This window comes from Chiloscyllium punctatum, chromosome 1 (assembly GCF_047496795.1).
Source record: "Chiloscyllium punctatum isolate Juve2018m chromosome 1, sChiPun1.3, whole genome shotgun sequence".
In the NCBI taxonomy this organism is placed as follows: domain Eukaryota; kingdom Metazoa; phylum Chordata; class Chondrichthyes; order Orectolobiformes; family Hemiscylliidae; genus Chiloscyllium; species Chiloscyllium punctatum.
In genome coordinates this window covers 135,156,227-135,164,920 of record NC_092739.1, presented here as the reverse complement: position 1 = coordinate 135,164,920, position 8,694 = coordinate 135,156,227, and positions in this window count along the sequence as shown.

Sequence of the window (8,694 nt, the reverse complement as noted above, 5' to 3'; positions counted from 1 at the left end):
CACATGTAAATAAAGGATGACCTGGTAATGGGAAACCAGCCTCTGTGGAATTATTTCATCCCTATCTCAAGGTAGCAATTCCAGAACCCTTCCTGATGTTTTGTGCCAGCTCTCCAAATATACACCACTTTTTCTCAAACCCAGTGAGTCAGAAGCATTTGCTCAGCAGGATGGATCCTTGTGGTAGTGCTACTGAATTCTGTACCTGAGTACCTGGAAGTTATCAGCACAAGCATTATTTAAACATGCATAGATGGATGTCTTGACTGCTTCCAGTGCACACACAGCATGCCTGTGCTCATCCCCAAAGAGAAGGTGGTGACTTAGTGGTATTATTGCTCAACTATTAATCCAGGAACTCTAGTAATGTTCTGGGTACCCAGGAGATGGTGAAATTTGAATTAAGTAAATATGTGGAATTAGAAGTCTACTAGTGACTATGAAGCCGTTGTTGATTGTTAGAAAAAAAAATCTTGTTCACTAATGCCCTTGAGGGAAGGAAACTGTCATCCTTACCTGGTATGGACTACATGTGACTCCTGAACTACAGCAATATGGTTAACACTTAACACCTCTATGGGCAATTAGGAATGGGTTATAAGTGTTGGCCTGGCCGGTAATGCCCATATCTTGTGAAAGAATTTTTAAAAATCCTTGTCCCAGCTTGGGGCAGTGCTGAAGACCATACTCGTTACCATTGACAAGACAATTACTTGGATCAACCGCATGAACGCTGAGGTTACAAGATCAGGACACAGCCTGAGTATTCTGCAGTGAGTAAATCACCTTGTAACTCTGTAAAGCCTATCCACCAAGACACAAGTCAATGGATACACTTCACTTGCCTCAATGAATGAAGGTCCAACAACATTCAAGAAGATCAACATCATCCAAGACAAAGCAGCCCACTTCTTTGACACTCCATTCCATCATCTTCAATGTACATTGCCTTCATCATGGACATACCATGTCTGCATCCTGGAACACCCTTCTAATAACAGTACAATTGAAACAAAAGTTACTGTGTAAATGACCATACTAAGATATGAAAGAATCCTCAAATTTTGTTTATCTCATTGCCTCTGATAGAGTTCTGGCCTCTGACTAAATGGTGGGGATTATGAATTTACACTGATACCCAGTACCACTTCCAAATAATTCCTCAGGGACAAGGACTAACAAGAACAGAAAAATATAAATTGTAAACAATTGACATAGGTAGCTGGATAGAAAAATACAAATACAAGAATAGGAGTTCAAAAACGTCAGAGAACGAGAATAGGAATAAAATACAACTGGACTGACACTGAGAACAAGATTCAAAATGAGCAACTGTTCATTAACAAAAAAAATCAGAAGCAGAAATTAAAAGGAACCGATACACCGGTACTTCAAATTAAGTACACTGAGCACAGCAGTACTCAAATGCTCCAACAAATAGGGCCCAAACTGGTGAAAACACAAATATCAGGAGTAAAGCTAAGAAAATGTTTATGTGCCTTGGGGTAGTCAATATAGAGAGAACAGGAGGCCACAAGGAAGGAAAACAAAATGAACCACATCTGCCATAACCTGGGAGAGGAAGTGTAATAAATCACTAAAGTAGAAACAGAACAATAATGACAGGGTGAGACCTGCAGGTTGGCCAAAAAGGAAACTGCTGCTGAGAGTAAAAATCTAATAGTATAATAATCTGAGACATGCAAAAACAGGAAAATTATTCCCTGCAAGGGGAGAAGGAAGAGAAGTGGTTGGATGAGAAGATGCCATCTGGTGGTCACTATATCACAATAACTGACATTGAAAATTGAAGATTTTCTCCAGCAATTACAAATAGAAAATGTGCTTTCGTGCAAGACGTAGCATTGTGACAGCAAAAATTAAGGTTGTGAACAATAATTCAATGCCCTATCTAGACCTTTGTTGTATATAGCTGTTAGTAAATTAGGAAATTGTTATGGACCGCTTCCTCAAAATATATTAAGAAGATAGCGTAGACCCTAACGTTTTCTTATTTTAAAGGTAAGAGTAAGATATTGCATTCCAGATGCAATTCAATTAGGCAAACTATTCGACATTAATTAAAACACACTTTATTCATACACTATAGATAAAATACAACAAAATAACAAATAAATAAAATAAAAAATTGGCTTAGCTGTAATTCTATTGAAATGCTTTAAAAAATGGATACAGTAACTATTACTAATTAACTATTCCCATATAGTAACATCCCATAAACACACATTTGTCCAAGGTGAATTCAGAAAAATTAGGTTGTCTCACATGCAACTCCAGCAGCAGGAAAACATCAAGAGAAAACTCTGAGAGAGTGTAGCAGGGAGAGATGAACTGCAGCATCCAAACCCTGTTAAGAACCCGACAACAATTGCTGAAAGTGAAACTAAAAATCCTGGTTCTTCAGAAGCTTGACCACACCCATTCAGGCTGTTTCTATTGTTCCAACTTTTAAACTGCTGTTAATCTGGTCCAATCAGGGAGCCCTAGCTGACCATTATAAACATGAGTGCCTGCACACACACAACATGGGTGCTGGGGGAAAAAAATAAGCACTACCGCGGTTAGGTGGTAGTGTGGGGGTTAAAAGAAAAAAAAAGAAGTGTCAGGGGATTCTGTTCGCTCTGAGAGCTGGCTCTGAGGGAGCTGGACCAGTGTGTGTGGAAAAAAATATATAAACGTGAGTGAGGGAGAGGTGGGCACCACAGGGAGTGGAATGTGTTATTTCCCCCTCCAACTCTATTTTGATTTAATCTCTGCCGTCCCCTTCACTGTTTGATCACACAGCATTGTCCTTTGATGTGAAGGGCACTGCTTGTCACTGGCCACTTGGGGCTTTCCTTTCTTCCTGGTGGTGGAAATTTGAATAAAGATTCATACACCTTGTGTCTTTCACTGTGTCTTACACCTGCACACACACACCATGGGTGCTGGGGAAAAATAGAAAAAAAGAAAAAAAAACAGGAGGTGTCCAAGGTTCTGTTCATTCTGAGAGCTGTCTCTGAGGGAGAGAGACCAGTGTCAAGGACTCTCCAAATGTAAATAAAGGTGATGGGGTAATGGCCTCTGGAGTTCTTTCAAGTTTCAATAAGGGGTTCTCTCTGTGAGGCAAATGAGTTTTCTCAGGTAATCATCCCAAACACAGCTCATTAGTCTCATATCACATTGCTATGACGCTTTAAAAAAAAGAAATAAACGTGAGTGAGGGAGAGGTGGGCGCCGCAGGGAGTGGAGTGTATTATTTCCCCCTCCAACTCTATTTTGATTTAATCCCCGCCCTCCCCTTCACTGTTTGATCACACAGCATTGCCCTTTGATGTGAAGTGCACTGCTTGTCACTGGCCACTCGGGTGTTTCCTTTCTTCCTGGTGGTGGAAATTTGAATAAAGAGTCGTGCACCTTGTGTCTCTCACTGTGTCTCACACCTGCACACACACAACATGGGTGCTGGGGGAAAAAAATAAGCAGTTAGGCAGTAGTGTGGGGGTTAAAAAAAGAAGAAAATAAAGGAGATGAAAAAAAAACATGAGTGAGTTCTCTGGTCACATGGGTGTTTTTCCATGTGGTGGAAATGGTGAATAAATGATCTTGCACATTGTGTTTTACTGTCTCCTGCACTGACACACACACAACACTGGTGCTGTAAAAATAAAATATAAACAGGACTGGTCAGAAGTTCTGTTCACTCTGAGACCTGGCTCTGAGGAGGCTGGATCAGTGTCAAGGACTTTACATGTGTAAATATCGGGTGACTTGGTGATGGAATACCAGCCTCTGTGGAATTATTTCAGTGGTGACAAGAGAAGAGCATGCTCCTGAGGAAATTCTCATCCAACAGTCGTGTTTGAGTTGGGGTAAGCATTTTTGGCATCTGACTGTTATTCAGGAAGCTTGAATTGTTCAATTATGCCTTCAAAGACTGGCTTCAACTCGGCACTGCCCTCTTGACCTGACATACCTGTCCATCTTCCTCCACACTGACCTATCACAATCACCTCCTACCTATATCCACCTGTTGCCATCCCACCTACTTTGCCTCCCAGTCCCACCCATACCCCCCTATTTATCTCTCAGCCCTCTTCCTCCTCCACATTTCTGATAAAGGGCTTATGCCCAAATCATTAACTCTCCTGCTTCTCGGATGCTGCCTGACCTGCTGTGCCTTTTCCAGTACCATACCTTTTGACCCTGGGTCCAGTATGTGGAAAGAATGTGTTATTTATTCAGGACAGTAGACATTGGGGTGAATGTAAAGAAACAAGTAATACTTTTGATAGCTTGTGGATCCACGGCTTTTTCAGTTATTAGGAACCTAATTTTTCTGAGGCACCAGATACTAAAACGTTTCAAGAGTTGGTGGATTTAGTTAAGGAATATTATTACACAAGCCTCCTCTAATTCTGAGATGCTATCAGTTTTTCTCAGCAATTCAAGAATGAGGAGAATCCATATCAAGATTTTTGACAAGTTTAAGATGACTGGCAGAGGCACATGACCTTTAATGAGATGCTGAGAGACCATTTGGGATTAATGATGTGAAAATGCAAAAGTACCTATTAGCTGAAGCCCAACTGGACTTCAAAGAGGCACCACAACTGGCTTTATCATTGGAAAATATGGCAAGTGGAGCTTATGAGTAGCAGCATATTCCAGTGGAAGTGGACACCTCTACTAGTATTCCTGATGAAGGGCTTTTGCCCAAACGTCAATTTTACTGCTCCTCGGATGCTGCCTGAACTGCTGTGCTTTTCCAGCACCACTAATCCAGCACCTCTACTAGTCTGACTGAGCTGGGGAACACCCGTTGAGTGAAGGCAATTGTATAGCCTCAGTCAGGATATATCCTGAATAGAGGGATTCTATGTCAGCCCACAGCAAAACCCAAAAAAAATTACCAAGCCTCGGCCAAACAGTTAAAACTTTCTTCAGGACCTGGGTCAGCAAACAATTGTAGTTGCTGCTGGTATGTGGATTCAAGACAGCAAAGGCGTCCTACTAGACCTAAACTGAGTTAGAGAACTCAAAGGCCAAAATCCAGAAGAGTGCACATCCTGGAAAGTCCACCTGTCTGGAACAGTTAAATTGCTTAGTAACATTCAGTCAGAATCAATCAAAATAAACATCTGGTTAAATGGTCGGTCCATTCCAATGGAGGTTGATACGAGTGCAGCCATTTCAGTGATTGCAGAACCAGTCTTTATGAAAATTCGCTCTGAACTCCAACCCTTAAGTCTGTACAAGACCTTGGCCAGGCTGAGAACCTATACGGGTGATCCTCTCCAGATTAAGTGTACAACTTCAATTCCACTCTCTAATGAGAAGTAGTTGTTTAATGTACCACTGATTGTAGTAAAAGGCCTGGTGGAGTGAAATTAGTTGAGAAAGATTCACCTAGATTGGCACAACATTATTCAATTAGAAAATAGCTGCCTGAGTGAAGTCCAAATTAAATACCCTGAATCTTTCAGGAAGGTTTAAGGGCCATGAAAGGAGCCAAGGTCAACTTATATATTGACCAAGAAGTAATTCCATGATTCTGCAAGGCTTGCCCACTGTTATTTGTTTTGCAAGTAAAATCAGAGGTAGAAATCAGAAAGGTGGAAAGCGAAGGAATCATCAAACTAGTCCAGATTGTGGAATGGGGAAGCACCAGTCGTAGCAATTGTGAAGCCCAACAGGTTGGTTCGCCTTTGTGGGGATTCAGATGAAGAGTTTGCACAGCTCGATAAATACCCTATCCCTCACATAGAGGATTTCTATTCAAACCTGGCAGAGGGGGCCATTCTCCATGGAGCTGGGCTTAAGCCATGCATACTTGCAATTGCATTTGGATGAGGATTCTCAGAAGTATGCTACAATTAATACCCATAAGGGTTTGAACCAACATATGAGACTGCTATCTGGGGTACCATCAGACCTGTGTAAGTTTTCAGCAGATGGTGAAAAATATTTTACAAGATCTACCCAGGTTGTTATTTAGATGATGTGCTAATAAAAGGGAAGACTAAGAAGGAGCACTTAGAGACCTAGGACATAGCCCTTAGACATTTTTCTGAGGTAGGAGTATGACTTAGAAGGGAAAAATGTGTGTTTCAGTTACCCCAAGTGACCTACTTAGGCTAGACAGTTGACAGGACAGGGTTACACTCATTGAAAGACAAAATGAGGATGATCAAAGGTGCCCTGACTCCTATGTCTGTACTGGAGCTTAGTTCTTTGCTAGTACTGGTGTGCTGTTATGGAAAGTTCATACACAACCTGGTCTCCATCCTCGTACCTTTGCATCAACTCATTAAAAAAAGGGTCAGAGTTGGAAATGATCCCGTAACCAAGCCATAGCTTTCAGGGAAGTGAAGAAACTGCTATCATCCTCTAAGGTGTTGGCACACTATGATCCCAAGCAAATCTAGTATTGACATGGGATGCCTCCCTACATATGGTAACGAGATAGTATGATCTTAGAGGTGGTCCATGGAGAAGAGTCAAGAGTGTGGTGCTGGAAAAGCACAGCAGGTCAGGCAGCATCCAAGGAACAATTGAATCATAAGCCCTTCATCAGGAATTATGCCCAAAATGGCGACTCTCCTGCTTCTTAGATGCTGCCTGACCTGCTGTACTTTTCCAGCACCACATTCTCGACTCTGATCTCCAGCATCTACAGTCCTCACTTTCTCCCAATGGAGAAGAATGTTCAATATCGTTTGCATCCAACACTTTGACAAATGCAGAGTGTAAATATGCCCAGATAGAGAAGGAAGGTTTTGCTGTCATATTTGGAGTGAGCAAGTTCCACCTTTATGGATGAGAGCTGAAAATGTGTTGCTGGAAAAGCGCAGCAGGTTAGGCAGCATCCAAGGAGCAGGACAATCAAGGTTTCGGGCATGAGCCCTTCTTCAGGAATGAGGAAAGTGTGTCCAGCAAGCTAAGATAAAAGATAGGGAGGAGGGACTTGGGGGAGGGGTGTTGGAAATGCGATAGGTGGAAGGAGGTCAAGGTGAAGTTGATAGGCCGGAGTGGGGGTGGGGGCGGAGAGGTCAGGAAGAAGATTGCAGGTTAGGAAGGCAGTGCTGAGTTCGAGGGTTGGGACTGAGACAAGGTGAGACATCCACATTTATGGATGTAAATTTGTAATAATAATGGACCAACTATCACGCTAAGTCTTAAAGAGGACAAGACAGTGCTGCCCATAGCTTCAGACTGAATTCAATGTAGGTTCTAATATTAAGTGCATATAATTATAGGTTGGGATACCATTCGGGAGGCCAAGTAGCAAATACCACAAGTAATACCACCGCTGAGTCATAGTGGTTGTAAATTTTCTGGTCATACTTCCATATCAGAATTTGGATGCAGAAAGATCTGGTCCTGCCAAAACTGAAAAAGCTGGTCATGATTAGGGAAACCAAGGGCCATCACAACCAGAATTGAAATCTTTTTGGACTCGGAGAGACCAGATCACAGCAGATGATGGCATATTATTTTGGGAAGCAAGCTTAATTGCCCCAAGCTGAACTCAACCAAGGTTATCCAGGGGTTTCCAAAATGAAGATGTTAACAAGACGTTATGTCTGGTGGCCAGGATTGGATGCAGACATAACTGCATTGGTGGGGCAGTGCCCAGAGTACCAACTAGGATAAAAATTACTGCCTGTTCTCCCAGACATTCATGGCACTGGCCAGGTAAACCTTAGATTCAGTTACATGTTGGCTATGTTGGTCTTTCCATGATCTCAATGTTCTTAGTCTTTGTGGATACCCAGTCAAAGTAGCTGGACATGCATAGAGTTCATTTGTCAAACATGGGGATGACAATAGAAAAACTGTGCACATCTTTTGCAATACGGATACATAGGCTGGTTGTTCATCACAAATAATGAGCCATGGTTTACCAGCAGGGAACTTGGGTATTTCCTAAAGTCGAATGGTACTCTGCATATAAGGACAGCTCCATCCCATCCATCATCTAATGATCTGGCAGAAAAAGCAATCCAAACTTTAAATGCAGAAAAAAACTTAAAGAAACAATGTACAGCTTCACTCGATGCATGACTGTCCTAGTTCCTATTTGATTATAGGACCACCCCTCATACAACTACAAGGATAGTTCCTGCAGAATTGCTATGGGGAGAAGACTCTACACCAATTAAATCTTATTTTGCTGCAATGGGAAGAGGACTGCATTAGGAATGCCAACGCTGGACACAAGACACCTCTAAGCCACAGAGACAATTTACTTCAAGGAATGAAGATGGGTACAGGAATCAGGGGAATGGCTCTGCATGGAAACAAGGCATGGCCAACGTGAAGTCAGTTCCAATGATGTATAAAGTTCAGAGAGGTGTGACAGTCCTCAACATATGGACCATGTGAAAGCTACAAACTTGCAAACGGTATGGGAGCTAAATGTGCCTGGCTTCTTGACCACATTTCTGACTGTTCCAGAACCCATGGGTTGTCCCTCTCTGTCAAGCGTTGTAGATACCTCAGAACCTGAAATAAACATAGAGAATGTTGCTGTATCAATGCCTTTGCCGCCTGAAGAGGAGAATGAATTTCTATTGATATGCTCTAGATGCAAGAGGTGAGCTACAGTACATTACACGTATTACAGGCAGAGTCAGAGGAACCTGATCTGGTGCAAAAACGCCCCAGCAGGAGGTACAAATAAAAACAACC